This window comes from Passer domesticus, chromosome 15, assembly GCF_036417665.1.
Source record: "Passer domesticus isolate bPasDom1 chromosome 15, bPasDom1.hap1, whole genome shotgun sequence".
NCBI classification, from domain to species: Eukaryota; Metazoa; Chordata; class Aves; order Passeriformes; family Passeridae; genus Passer; species Passer domesticus.
The window spans coordinates 10,827,196-10,842,858 of NC_087488.1; the positions used below are offsets into that span (position 1 = coordinate 10,827,196).

At 40.4% G+C, this 15,663-nt stretch overlaps 1 long non-coding RNA gene across 6 annotated transcripts in view; it reads right to left on the reverse strand.

Annotated features, from left to right (window-relative positions):
• The window catches only part of LOC135281545 (uncharacterized), a 33,838-nt gene that overhangs the window by 2,471 nt on the left and 15,704 nt on the right, over positions 1 to 15,663 (reverse strand). For 2 of the 6 annotated variants that reach the window (XR_010348149.1, XR_010348154.1), the window contains one exon: positions 13,131 to 15,660. The exons of 1 other annotated variant lie outside the window; for it this stretch is intronic. This is a non-coding gene — a long non-coding RNA (uncharacterized LOC135281545). Of the gene's footprint in view, positions 1 to 12,718; positions 12,987 to 13,130; positions 15,661 to 15,663 lie in introns of those variants that run through there. 3 more of the 6 variants (XR_010348152.1, XR_010348151.1, XR_010348155.1) reach the window with 3 other exon arrangements.

Sequence of the window (15,663 nt, forward strand, 5' to 3'; positions counted from 1 at the left end):
AATTATTCATATCTCAAAGCAGGGCAGAAGCATGGAAGGTGAAGGATTTGAAGGGAAGATTTCAAAGCTTTGTTAAGGCAGGGACCTCGTTATAACTCTGCTGTGTTTGCTTGGGAGGCTGGCAAGCTGTTCCTGCTGCTGTGAAGAAAGCTTTATATTCCCCAGCAGCCCATGGGTCATGCTCTCTCCCACCCTTCTCTTAGCACATTTGCATGTGAACCATTTGATAAATAAAATTTCTAGTTGATGAGACTGTACCAGTGGTAAAGCCAAGGCTGCAGAGCAGAGGAGACATAAACTGAAAACCTGGGCACACAACAGGAAAACAACTGGAAAAATGGGACAGCACCTTTCAGCAGAATATTTTTTGTTGAGCCACGTTATTGTTTGTTGCAATAAGTATTTTATTATTACATTTCAGGTGATCATACTTGGGAACAAGGGCATGAAGGTAAATTCCACAAAATATACTGCAATTGCAGACAACTGTGCAAGCCACAGGTGCCAGGGGATTTCTTGAGTCTGCCAACAGACACAGGGCAGCTTCAAAAAGGGGGACATTTAAATGCAGTTTTGGACAATTGCATGAACAGACAGTGCCAAGTTGTCCCTCAGGGGAAAGCTCACAGGGCTCACAACTGCAGTGTTAATGTGGGATGTCATCCCAGAGATACACAGGATGCTTAATCCAGGATTAAGGGATTACAGTTCCCTCTCCCAGGTTTCCAACATGTGGGACAGACAGGTTTCTAAAGCTCAGATGGCAAACAAGGACAATTGAAGTCATGCCTCCTTTAATTCTATGCCATAAGTAGAACATAACTTGTCCCAGTATAATGAGGCATTTTCTGAGGTTAAATTTTGGGAGAGGGAATTAGTTTGCCTCAAACAACATCACAGTCAAACAGATCACACAGTTATGGACAGCAATATGCATCTAACTCAGTGTGGATTTTTTTCTGGTTTTGGAATAAAGGCATAGATTGACTGATCCAAGCCTTTAAGCACTTCTTGTTACAAAGTCATTAACCAAATATAAACTGTGTGCATGTAGGGCTCTGAAGGTAGATGGGCTGGGACAAGGAGGTCCAAGAGTATTGCAAATTCCGTATTTTTCTCTCAGAAAAAAAATCTATGAAAAACATGCCCAAAAAAGACAGGAAAGAAAAAAGGGAATTAGCTGGTGTCTACAGAAACTGAATTCACCTTCCCTTGGATCACACACATTAACACCTAGAGAACATCCCTGCAGGGAATGTGTTAAGTAAAGGATAACATTGAGGGTTTCTATTGCATTACAGAGAAATTTCCATTAATCTGAGAGTAAATGTGGACAACATGCTTTATGAATTTCTTAGTGGGCACTTTAACTGAGCTGTAAAATGCAGCAGTGTGAGATAGCTTCAGATCATGCCATTACCAGGATGCAGATCATCGCATTAGAACTGAGCAGTGGTGACAGCTGTGAGTACCTGGAGTCAGCTCCTCCCAAAGCTTCAGTGCAAGAAATACCACAAGAAACATAATTAGGGCTTTGAAAAATGCAGCTTATGATGCTGAATAAAGCATGAACTTGGCTGGTGTTTGCTTTGAAGCTTGAATAACACCTTATGTTTCAGTATTTGCTACACAAGATGTACCTTGATCAATATCAAACTAAGATGTCTTTCCCCACACAACGCTATCCTGCACGTGCTGCTGATGTCCATCAACAAATGCTACTCAGAAATGTCTTAACTAATCAAAAACCATGAATTCTGGAATTTATGTTGCTTCAGTGTTCAGAATTTGGGTGTATTTGCCAGACAAAGTCTTGGTTTTGTTCCCTAATGAAAACAACACTTCCCGGGCTCTGCCAGGCAGTAGAGCTGCTCTTTACTAGCAGTGAAACATTCACTCAGTGCTGGTGGAAAGCAGGTTTCAGTCCCCAGGGCCACAATTCACCAAAGCCAGAGGCTGCCCCTGCAGCCACCTCCCCTGACCACCACCAGTGACACAATCCCCCCCTTCAGAGAGGAAAAGTCCCTTTTCCCAGTGTGTCTGTTGGGGCTGGATGCTTCTGCAAAAGCTCAGATGCTTTCTCAGAGCATCATTATAAAGGACACATCTGTTACTGATGGCAACATGAACAAAAGAAACTTTAAATGCCATGTTATCATCAGACCATTCAGAAATCAAAAGATCCCTTAAATCAATACCTAAATCCCAATGCACTCTGTGCTATGCTAACATATAAGTTAGTACAGTCTTTAAGACCAGACAATCTAGGCTTTTTTCCTTTTTAATGTACTTCTTTTGCTATTCTACTTCTTCCATTACTGCTGTTCCCTGTTTGCCCTTTCTCTACTCAGCCTCACAAATTGGGACAATAAAGGCCAGGGAAAATGCCTTTATGCTGCAAGAGTTTCATTTCTTAAAGTGATGATCTTATATTTAATGCACTTCAGGAAAGGCAGCTTCTCTGTCAGGTTTCACCCTTGCTGCTGAAGGAGAAAAACATGTCTGAAGTAATTTACCTCTGGCCAAAACACCCTTGCTGTGCATGTGGGAACTGAACCCTGCTTTTTCCTTCCAGAGGCAGCTAACCTACCTGGCACACATGCTTCTAGATGTTATCTAGTCACATGAATGTAATGAAGATGTTCTATTCCAAGCCTCTGGGTAAAAAGGTAAATAAAGGGAACCACCTTAGAGAGGATTTTGGAGAGGACTGAAATCATGGCTTCACAGACATCCGTGCCAATTATTCCCACTTATGGAAAGAGGCAAAGTTTTAATCCCAGCAAACAAGCTTTTCACCACTAAAACAAGACAACTTTTCATTTCCCAGCTCACATGCACAGAAATAATTTGAGGGCTGCTTGTGTATGGAGAATGCATTTTTCACACCAGATAGCAAACATATTCTTCTGAAAACTCAAACCATTATTTGTGGCAATTTTTACTGCATGTCCATTAGAGGAAGATTAATCATAAGGGGGTAACTTTTGAAGATGAGCTGTGTAGCACTTGGTTTGCACGCTATTGTACTGAGCATATGTTTTCTGCTACAGTTGACAGGTGGTATTTTTTTTTATTCAAAGCAATTAACATCAGGGTCAAAATGTTTGGATATCTTACTTTTCTGTTCCAGGTCTGGAAAAATGTAATTAAAAATAATAGACAGGTGCTTGCTTTTATTTTTAACTGTGTGCATAAACAGCAGTTAAACTGGAAGGAAGCAAGTTACAGTTTTGGTGCCTCAAAAGACAAGTCCACACACTGGAGCTGAAATGCACTTTTCCCTTTCAGGTGGCACAAGACAAGACATATCTTGCCTGGAAGTGTTAAAAAACCCTAACCTCCCCCAAGCAGATGCAGGACTTCACAAGGTGGTTTAGTTACCATGGTGGCACTCAGTCAAAAGTTGGGCTTGAAGAGCTTGGAGGTCTTTTCCAACCCCAATTATTCTATGACTCTGTGATATATAGAAATTCATTGGTACCTTTTAGCAGCATGGGGGACAGAAGAGGCTCATTTCCCTTAGCAGAAGCTTCCCTATAGTAACTCCTGGATTTCTGTGGCTGGTGTTTACTTGACCACTTACAGAGCAATAGGGAAGATTATAACTCCTATTTAACTTTGTTTCTCACTTTTCTTCCCCAGAAAATACTTAAGAAGTAAGCACAGAATTATACTTTTCTTTTCCTGTTCTAAATACTCCTTGAGAATTCTGTGGCTTCTAAAGCCCTAGGCAACATTTCCTTTGAAAATCTTCCCTGATATTACCAAGCCCAAGTGCTCTTTGCTTATAGAGAACAGAGCACAATCCCTGTCAGCAGGTGCCCCCTTTGCCTATTACTTTGCCTATTATTTGTATAAATAACAAAAAAAAATGTATATAAATAGCTTTCAAAATTCCAAATCATAGGAGCTTTAAAAAGCTGCAAGGTCTGCTCTCACAACAAAGGGGTTTTGTCTACTTTCTCCTAAAAGGGTCTGGATTTTTGTAATTTTTTTTTTTATTTTATGCAATCAACAAGGATAAAGAGAAGAAATGAAAGGGAAAAAAAAATCCTCAAACAAAGCCATTGTGGAAATGAGTAATAAGGGTAGTTCTAGAAGAATATTTCAAGTGGATTTTTATTTACAAGGATCCTTACATTCTTCAGTTTAATAAAATGAATCCTTTAAACTAATGGCTAAATAGAAAGTTAGTAAAATACTCAGTTAATTACAGATTATCCTCCAGTCTAAAGCACTTGTAGATGAAATTGAACCAGTATCTTAAGTGCACTTCTGTCATCTAGTGCAGACAGAAATGAGATTAAATTCCCCATCAAACTAAAATCCACCCAGTTCATTCAAGCTTATTTACTCTATTGAGAAAAAATTTGCAGCCACTATAGAGAAATCTATAACACGAAACTAATCCAGGAGAATAAATGTCTAAGCAAAGCTGGTCACTGAACTGCCATGCTATGATCATTCCAACCAAAATGAATTTTAAAAGTTGGGCTGATTTATACATTGAACTACCTAAAACTAGAATAAAGGCTAGTGCCTTAATAATATGCATTACAAAATAAGTGAGAAAATAAACATCAGTGTAATATTTAGCCTGAAACCTCTATTAATGCAGCTATTAGAACTATTAATTATGTCCACAGCTATGTGATTTCTTAGCCAGTTTCAATACAGTATGGCTATTACCATTTTTCAGATTTATTTCCTGGCTTAATGTCCTATTTTAAATTTTAATTTCAAGCCATTTTGAACTCAGCATATAAACTGTCATTTCGAAAGCATGTTCATTACATTATAGAAATGATTAGAAATTTTGTCATTATCTGAGCTACAATCCAGCTTTTCAACCACACACCCCGATTTTCCCATTATTTAAGAAAAATACATAAATGAATTAAAAAATAGAAAAAGTCTCTGAAGTTTATTTAAGGGTATTTTTTTCACAGGAATTGTTTGCCTTATTTAAGTTGGTGTAATTTAATTTTGGTTGTTACAAACTCCAAGGTACATTAATATTAAATATTTGTCTGGTTGTGTCAGTCACTGATGGCTGAGCATGACTTGGCTGATGACTCAGGGAAAAGCAGAATCAGAATATCCTGAGCTGGAAGGAACCCACAAGGATCATCCAAGTCCAGCTCTTGGCCCTTCACAGGACACCCCAACAGTCCCACCAGGGCTGAGGACACTCCACAGATCCTCACAGACACCCTGCCCTGCTCATGCCTCCAACTCAGCAACAAACCTTGCAGCTGTAAATGCTGAAATCCCTCCCAGATGCAGGCAGGAGTCTCCAGGACTTGCTGCCCCATCTGGAAATTCACAATTTAACCCAACATCTGAAGAGAATTCCTGAAATCCCTCCCAGTGGGAGGCAGGAGTCTCCAGGACCTGTTTCCCCAGCTGGAAATTCACAATTTAACCCAACATCTCAGGGTAATTTCTAAGTTTGGGTGTGAGAGGCCAATGTGGCAAGGAGGAGAAATCTCACCTTGATGGGGTGTTTTGGAGGGTCTTTTGCATTCCTTCTGCTCACTGCCCAATTCCAAGCCCAGACCACTTTGCCTCTGCTGGTTTACAGCACCCAAACCACCCTGATCCTTTCCAATCTCAATGCATGTGGTAACATAAATTTTGAGAACCCTTAAAATAAAGCTAAACATTTGCTTCAAGTAAGGCACAGGACTTGTGGCTGAGATAAAGTCTGTCCCTTTTGTGGGAGCTCAGATCTCACCAGCACTCTGCAGTGTGAGGGAGCTGCAGGAGCAGCAGACTTTGCATAAATCACTGTGATCTGTCTCTCACCAGGCAGCTCTCCCTCACCCAGCACATGATAACACAGCTGACATTTCTTTTTTATTCCCCAGGACATTCTGAAGCCAATCAACCTGTTGCACAGATTAATGAGATGAAGGAACATCCTGACAGGTAGAAAACCTGAAACAATGATTTTGCTGTATCTTTGTATTTTAAATGCAAGGAGTGAGCACAAAGTGTTGAGAAAAGTTTTATTGATAAAAGGAAAATTTTAGATGAATAATGACTGAATCCAGAAGCCCTGGTGTGATTGTACATTGCTTTTGAGCATGCACAAGTAAAATACTCTCCTGCTAATAAGACACTCAAAAGTCAAGTTTTTCTCACCCACTCACACTGTGGTTCCAAAAATCTGATTTTTTCACGATATCACCTGTTGATGTGACCTCAGGAGCTTGAGGTAGCTCATACATTATGATTTAAGCAGTAACACACCAAATTAGGGATCTAATCAATTCTTCTTGCATTGGAACACCCACCAGCACAAGGAAGGACATCTCAGCCCTGTGGATCTCAACAGGCTTGATGCATTTCACCTGTTTGAATGAGTACTTTTGCAGATCATAGGATGGTGTCCAAGATGCTCTTTGCTGGTGCTCCCTGAAATGAAGGGCTCTCTTAGTTTTGTAATTGCTTTGGGGCTCCAGGAAAACATTTTGGAGCGATTTTCTTTCAAATGGAGGTGTGTGTGTGTGCACATGTGTGTCTGTAAAAACTTCATTTTCCACCTCTTATATAACAGAAGGCCACAATCTAGCCCAAAAGAAGCAGGAAACCTCAACTGGAAAAATAATTCTCCTGCCATTCAGCAACTCATAGGAGCCCTACATTCCATTTTTGGACCTTTTACATAGTGGGTGAGAGCTTTCTCTGAAGTGGTCAAGCTGGCTGTAGGGACAGTAAACTCCACCTCCAAAGCTTGTCACCCTCCAGATTCCTAATTCACAAAAATAAAATGAATAGCCATGTTAAAAAATACATTATTTGAATACTTTCACTTGGAGCAGAAGAATCTCCATTATTTTTCCCAAATTTAAACCCTGATTTGTCTCTTGCCAACTATTTCAGAGCAAGCTCCTTATTGAAAAAAAATCAGGAACTGCGAAAAAGATTTCATAGAAATTTATCCTGCCTATCCAAAACAGCTCAAGTAATTGAACTATTTTCTCCCTAGAATCTGCCAAGGCAAATAGTCTGTACCATAGGATAATGATCCACATCTCAGACTAGAATGAAACTAAGATGAGAGCAGAAAAGAGAGAAAATGGATATGGTCCAATTATTGTAGCTCTAAAGAAGAGGAACAAATAACCATGATATTATATTTGCATCACTAAATATGCTTTAATGTAGAAAACCATGTTTTAAGAGGATCCTCTGGTCAGACCTATGTAACATATGCCATCAAACTTCACTTGGAATTCTTGTTTATGATCCTAATAAAGTCCTCTGACTTAAGGGCACAACCTGTGCTAGGATGAAACCTTTTTGGCTTTGTTTTGACTGGAAACCACAGAATCCTATTGTTTCACTTGAAAGCTTGTTATCAGGGATATTCCAACTCAGATTAAAAGTGTGCTTTCCTTCTTAGCATTTGCCTGATTCCATCTTCCAGCTGCTGCCTCCTGCAAACCCCACTGCTTAGTTTTGGCAGGGAATAAAAGAGATATAGAAGAAAAATAGAAATAAATCTGTAATTTATGAATCCTTGTGTATAAAATGCACATCCCCTGACCATGTCAGAAAAAGCTTTGCTCAGTATCTCTCTTCTAGCCTGAAAAGCACTTCTGGAGCCTTTGATGCTCTCCACAGCTAAAGCCCAGCTTTTTCCTCCCCAGCAGAGCAGGCAGGGCTGTCAGCCCCTGTAAAGCAGCATGTGACAACACTTGTTTTACCACCCAGGAGTGCACAAGGCAGCCCTCAGTGAAGAGCAGCATTATGTAAGAAGGAGATTACAAGAGTCTTGAGGAGAGCACGCACCTCTCTAAGCAGGGGTGGGGGAAAACTGAGGCTTGAAGGGTAGGCTGGGCTCAAAAATACAGTTTTCCACACAAAATGCAGCTGAAAGACCCACAGCTCTGCATGGAATGAGGGGTTCAAAGCCTTCTGCAGTCATTGCAGCCCAGGCCAGCAGGGAGCAAGTCCAGCTTCCCAAAATTGCCAGGCTCTGGCAAGGAGGATCCAGCCTGCGCTGCCCTTCCTCCTGCAAGGGACAGAACATTGGGACTTTCTGCCAGCAGAGAGCATCCCTCCTGCTCTGTTCCACCCCAATCCCCCTGGAACACAGGTGCCATGGGCTTCCCCCTGTGCCACCCTGCACTGCCCATCTCCTCTGACAGCCCTGGCCAGGCTCACAGGCTCTGGCCTCAGTGGGACCCCTCTTCTGCCCTCCCCTCGCCTTCCCCCAATAATCCTTCTTCTTCTGCCACACTCTGCAAGTGTTATTGCAAATAAAATCCACTCAAAGGCACTCCCCAAGCCCATCAAGCCCCCTTGAACTCTCATTCTAACATTTTACACAAGAAATGCTCTTTGGCCCAAGAATGCCACAAATCAATAAGCACTATTTGAGCTGAGTATCTACAGTGTTTCATGTAGGCTGTAGCAACTTCCAACTGTAAAGAATGAGCTGGTGCTGTTTTGTCACCATTTATTATGTTGATTGTGTATTTATTCCTTGAAGCAGGATTCTGCTTAATGTTCTGTGCTTTGAAAAAGCCTGGCAGCTGGTCTAAATGAGTTATAGACCCATTTGCCACCAAATCAAAGCCCAGAGCCAGATCAAAGCCAGATTTAAAAAAAAAAAAATCATTTTTCTGTCACAGACTGGATGGCTTCTTCTCTGCCCTGTAAATAAAATTGATATTATTTCATCCAACTTCTATTTTCTCCTGATCAAAATATGATTATGTCTAATGCTATCCTGTCCAGGGCACTGAAGTTATACGAGATGTGAAAGCTTATTGATGTATTCAATTACTGGATGCTGCTCCATTGTCTGCTGAGCAGAGATGCTCAGTTATCAGTTCTTTAGAGCTGTACATTTCTGCCTAACAAAGTCATAACTCCCACAATTACCTGCCTGATGGATGGAAAACAGAAATATCTCATGAGTCCAATGCTGTTATCGGCTCTTCTCCATCTCTAAAATTGCTTTATATTAATGAGATTAGGGCTGTGAAAGAGGTGGCACAAGATTTAATTATTTATATTTTTTCCTCCCGTGGTAGCAACATGCTCATGTTTCTTGATCTGCATAATGATTTTTCTATAGTACAGCGTTTCCCCAGTAAGAACTAGATGAAATGTGAAAAGCAATGAAACATAACCTTCTTTAAAGGCTTACATAACTAAAGCTTGCATCTGTATTTTCCCCCCCATCTAAACATTCTAACCCTTACACCACAATAGTTGTCACAAGATTCCTTAGCAGAACCTGCACTGAAAAAATAAAAATGACACCATTGCATTTAATTAGGCTGAAGCACACAGAGTAATTCTCAGGAGCTGGGTGCATCGACTGCAGGTAGTCACACTGTTTGTAAACATCTTGAATATCAGTGACATTTTTCTCCCTGTAGCTTTCCAGCAACAACTGTCCATGCTTTATAACAGTACTGAGGTGGCATATGCAAAATCCTGCTCTCCAAATGCCGGTGCACTCTCACCTATACTTTTTCCCCAGGAAATCTAATTGGAGTCTATACAACCGCTGGTAGTGTATTTTTACCTCTTCCTTGGGGTTGCAAGATATTTTTTCATCAAATGGAGACACTTTCTCTTACTACAATTTACTGTGATGAGAGACGAGGAGAGGTATTTTCCACAGGGCTGTTCTGGGATGTTATCCCTGCAGCAAGCACTCAGATTTTAATATAAACAATATAGCTGTGATACAGTACAACTGCCCTCAAGGCTGTTGAGGCTGCCTCTGTGTTTATTATTTGTGCTACACAAAAAAGCTTTTCAGCTCCATCATCACTAAACACAGCAAGTTCCAATCCCACAAAGAAGATGCTGTGCAAGTCAAGCACGTGAAGATGACTCTGTATGTATAGCAACCAGAAAAAAATTCTGGTCCAAACCAGGGTGTTTAGAAATTCTGATGCTCCCTGAAGCATGCGGCAAAATATTTGACCAAGTGAGAGATTAAATTTTCCCTCCTACACATTTAGCCATAGGTGATCTCGACGTGGTCCAGCCCAGGGTGCAGTCTGATGCTCAGGCTCCCTTGGCACTTCAGGAGTTATTGGATCACTCAGCAACTCTTTCTGGCACTCCTGCCTGCCTATTCATGCAATTGGTGACATTTAATTCATCATGCTCAGCTCCCAGGAGGTGGAATTATGGAGCTCTTCAGAAGTGACCGCGCAGCCCCGTGTCCCTCCCACCTGCTCGTCTCCCTCTCCAGCGGGGCGTCCTCCAGACAAAAAGGGTTAAAGTGTCACTGCCACACCGATGATTTCCAGCAGTATCTCTCCCTCCCAGCTCATCATTCTGTAGCAGCCTGACTGCTGTCACCCTCCTTTATTATATATAGCAGATGACAGGAGTAATCTTTAGCTCAGAGATGACAGTTTGTGTTATAAAAATCTGAGAATGATGCAAGCAGCATTGCTTGACATCACTGGCACGCAGCTTGAGGTAACTCATGACGCTGCCAGTGATAACCACACCTTCCCTTTAGACCCTACATTTATTTGGAGTATCGTTTATTTTAATACAGCATTTTTGCCAGTGTTCAGTCTGTTAAACATTTTAGGAGGCAGACTGGTTACGCTTAAAAATCTATACTGCATTTCATACTGAAAGGCAAATAGACATTTCTCAGATCAGAGTAGTTTAAGCAGTATAGATAAAATCCTGGGACAACAGCTTTGGATACTAGACATCTGCATTTATTTACTGATTAATTGCTTTACACTTACACTTTCCTCCATATCTTAAATATTGTTTCCTTCTTTATTCAGAAACCTGTAACTCTACTGTAAGAAACTGGATACCAGGATAACTCATCAGTGTTTGTTTAGAAAGCATATGTTAGCATGTGAAGTGGAACTACTCCTGACATTTTCAAAAAGCTATGAATAATCACATATCATTAAAAGTGTTGATTGAGACAGTGCTTCGCCATGACATTTTTAATCTGAGGCATAAATAAATGTGCACTCTCCCTAGCAAAAGGAAAAAAAAATCTGGATTTCATACCCCAAAGTTTTCTGTCTACTGCATCCTAGATGTGAAATAATGAAAAGGAAGGAGTTGCTGGCAAATCCAATAGCAACACTTCCATTGATTTCAGCTGGATCAGGTTTAGTGCAGCTGTGGTAATTTCCTAAATAAAAAGGAGTATGTGTTGCCCTTGGAAGGGAGATCAAGGCTTCCTTTCCATTCACACATGGAATCTTTGGGTAGCTCCACACTCTTCACATTAAAAAGCTGCTTTATTTGCTGAATTCAGAACATCAGCCTACTCTTTGTTGAGAAAGCAAAACAGTAGTTTCATCTAATGTACACACTGGGAATAAATCCACTTGTTTAGAGAAATTGTTAAGATTCAAGAGTGGGAGAAATAGAAAGAATAAAATTCAGCCAGCTCAATACAGGGAGAACTGAAGCACAGAACAGGGAGCAAGCTCCTCATAGCCCACGTGGTGGGAGCTGATGGATTTATCACCTCTGCACTCACCACATACCATGGATGCACTCAGCATTCTGAGCTGCCATTCCAAACAGACCTGATGGGCACCAAGATCCCACTTATTTCCAAATATGCCTACTCTAAACAGGAAACCACTGCCTGGAAGAGGCAGCAATTTCTGAGCTGTTTCCTTAGTGACCAACAGGAATGAAATAAAATACCTGATACAGAACAGTGTTTCATATCCTGAACACCAGGCAGCAGTATTTTAAAGAAGTTTAATTCCTGTAAAGCTAAACTGACTATTTTAAAATTAAAAACTACTAACAGGGATGCTGCATGTGTGGCTAGCTCTTCTGAAAGTAATATAGTAAAGCATATTCCACCAGGTTGCAAACTAGTTGCAAGTTCTTTCAGCTGGATTTATTGCTGAAGTTCATGTGCCCACCACCACACCCAAAGAAATGGCCAGAAATCCCTGCCCTATCCTCCTAAGCCTGAAAATGTTTATAGTAGAATCACACACTCTTATTGTCCATGAGACTACAACATCACTGCATGAGGGCACAATATTGTCAAACAAAAGGGCTCCACCAAACCTTTACAGCAGCCTTCAGTTTGGACTCCAAGAAAAAACCTGTTTCTCACTAGGATTTCTGGTAACTTCCACAGGAAAACTTCAGTCCAGGATGACAACTAATTAACTTTTTCCAGCTGGGAGAGTCTGCCAAAATCTCAAGGGACTGAAAACGGGGTGCACAGTACTCCTTGAGGCTGACCAGTGTTCCCCATGCCAAAACAGGCACTGCTGTTAAGAAGCAGCCTTTCCATATTAAATTCTCTACCCTAAATTTTCGAGTCATTTGACTTCTCTGTTATGTTTTAAAGCCGGTAGCACAGTTACAGTTGTGCCTGATTCTGAGAAGGTGCAAAATGCCACAATATCTTGAGGTGAATAAGAAATGAGAACTGTACACACTGAAATAAATTCTCTGCAATGTTTTCTATGTGCCATTTTTTTCAGACCTAATCCAAAATTCACTGAATTTAGAAGAATTGTTATTCACTATATTTGGATAAAGCCATTATTTATGAAACATACTTCTGGTTCTGAGCATGCTCTGATTAAACACAAAAACACATCCACATCTCACAAGGAACAAATAATCAAAGCAATCATATTACAAGCTTTATTTACAAGATCTATGCAGTCAACACCAAGGAATATATCATCTTTTTGCTGCAATCAGGGTCAACACATATCAGAGGGACAGAAAACTAAGATAAAATTGGGAGTGCATAAATTTTCATTGCATGGTTTAACCAGAAACTAGGTGGACAGAAGTTCATTTTATTAGGCTTGCTTTAAGGCATTGCAGGAAATAGGTAGGTTCTGGACAGGGGAATCTGAGCTTTAAAAAGCTGCTCCATCTTCCTTTCTTCCCTTCTCACAAAAATTTCATTTTTTTTCCCTCCAGAACATTGTTGAAAAGTAAACACAGCAGAGCTTCCACTTTGACACCTGGAAGCATAGGAGGAACATAAACCCCAAATAAACAGCCATGCTGGATAAAACAGCATCCAGAGGGCTGCAAGCAACCAGTGCCCAGTGCTGGCAGAAAGAACCACACTGCCTTGCCCTGCCATTTCCAAATGACTGATAATTGCCTCCTACAAAAGCATTTGAGTTCCACAGAAATGCTCTCCAAGCTGCTGGGGAGGTGTGGGGCAGCCTGGAGCTGGAGCCCCCTCCACAAGCCCTCTCCTTTCCTCACTCACTTTATGGGGTCGTTCTCCACTGGCAACAGCTTTTCAGAGCTTCTGGCTTTTGTGAGTTTTGAGAATAGTCATTAAAAACTTGGACTAAAGCTCCTGCCCTTCTGCCAAGCAGATCTGTGTGTGAGGGTAGTGTCAGTGGTGGAGGTATTTGTTTTGAAAAATCAACCTTTCAAGCCTTTATTGCAGAGCGAATAATTCAAACATCACATATCAAATAGCTCAACAGAATACAGGTGGAACTTTATTCCTATTTACACTGGTACTACTCCTGTGGTAGCTTAAGCCAGAGGTGAAGTCTGAGACTTCTGGATTTATTTACTGGCTGAAATGAACATTTAGATGTTGGTTTTGTCCCTAAAAAACAGTCAGACAAAATGGTGAAATAAACATCTCCTTTAAATCTCCATTCTTACATAACTCCAGAAAGCAGCATGAATACCTGGCTTACCCAGATTAATTTTTCAAGTGTATAATTTTATTTCTACAATAGCATGCAATGTAATATTGTTTAATGCTGTAAACCAGCATTCTCAAGATGCTGAATTGTTACCAACTGCACCTTTTGCAAATTTAACCTATCTCACTCTAGAAATTTCACTGAGGCAAAACTCATTAGCAATTAAATATTGTCCCAGAAGTAATTAACAGTATTAATGATAGCAAAAAAGATTACAATTATATTTTCTGGATGTCCAGTCTGCAGCAATAAAAACATGCCATAGAAACAAAATATGGCAAATTACTGGTTTTCAGAAATAGCTGAAGAGATTTGTTAATGCAATAATAACACTTATTTTAACTCCTTTAATATAAAATAAAAGCTGCAGTGTTTTTCAGAAACAGAGTTCCAACAGCAGCACCTGCCAATGCACTTCAATTCTGTATGCCAAATTCACAGGCAGGAAACCTTTAAATTCACTTAACTTCACAATTTTAACAAAATAAGGGCTAAACTCACACCAGATCTGAAAAAAACATGTAAATCTGGTTCAAGTTCAGAGAAACAATCCAATTTGATTTGTTTGCACTGAAATATTGCCTTTGACTCAAGTCTCCTGTGGCATAAATGGTTATAAATTTTAAGCCTTGGGAGGTTTTTACTGTGTCATTCTTTTTAAACACTGATCTTCTGCTTTGCAATACTTTACCCCAAAATCTCACAAGCCATAATATTCCTAACCACAGAGTCAGTTTGAGGGGATGCAGCTCTTAAAATGAGCCTCTATTAAAATTCCTTGCAACTGGATCACAGTGTTTGGCAGTATCAGCAATAACCATTAAACCCAGCCAAAACCATTCTGACAGAAATCTGGGGGTTTGACCAGAGCAAGTACTTGTGAGATGTGCACAGTTTTCTTTTAAAGGAGCTTTTCTTGGAGGGAGAACTTCTCCTGATTGCTTTTGGTTTACAAAAACAAGAAGTTGACATTTTCTGCAGGAAGTACAGCATTTTCTGATTAGCTCTAATAGCCACTTTTGGGAGCTGCTGCAATTTATCCCAGCATTTGAAGTAGCTGAGTGTCATTAATTGCTATTCACCAGGGTATTCAAGGCACTTGGTACCTGGTAAAGATGGGAGCTAGAAATCAAACTGCAGGCCAGGACTGAGCAAAACACTTCAGCACACGAATGAGGGCTGAGCTGTTCACAAATTCTGCAAATTGTTGACCTGGAATTGTGACCTGGAATTTATAAACTCTGGAAGATGTGTCAGAACAAGTGCTAGTTAAAGTATCTGATAGCAAAGCATGTGCCCATTATTTGATTTTCTAGTTTCAAAAGCAAGGAACTGTTCTCATACATAAAACTTTCTGCAGTATAGTTTTCCAGTTTTTCCCCTGTATCTCTGTCTTCTCCCTTTTTATGTTTCTCAAAAATGCTCCCACCAAACTAAATATATCTCAGTCTTATATTAAGAACACATGATCTTGTTACACTGATAAACTGATCTTGATAATGCCCAAGCTGCAGTAATATGTAATTCTTGTCAAAAGAGTCACTTATTTAATTTCCCTTCCTCAGAGATGTGCTCTCTAAGTCAGTTTCTGATGGAAACAAATGAAGGCAATGATTTGCCTTGAATAATAAAGCACCTGCAGCTGTTTGCAGCATTTAGAATGATGGCTTATCATTAGCAGAAACCCTTAGATATTCTGAATACCCTACATGCCTTGCAGGTAGGACACCAGGTCTGTGTCATTTACCTCACTTTCTCATCGTTTTCCAATAACAAGAACATCAAGGATGCAGCACATACTTCACCTGCCCAGGAGTCTGGATTTGCTTTAGATGGTGACCTCTGAATTAGTCCCTTCTGCTCCCCAAGTGTCAATAGGAAAGATTTTCTTAGACTTGAATCATGTAGAATCCATAGAACATTTCTCCCTTCTGGGTCTGCGGTGGGAGCTGCTCTGTGGCTG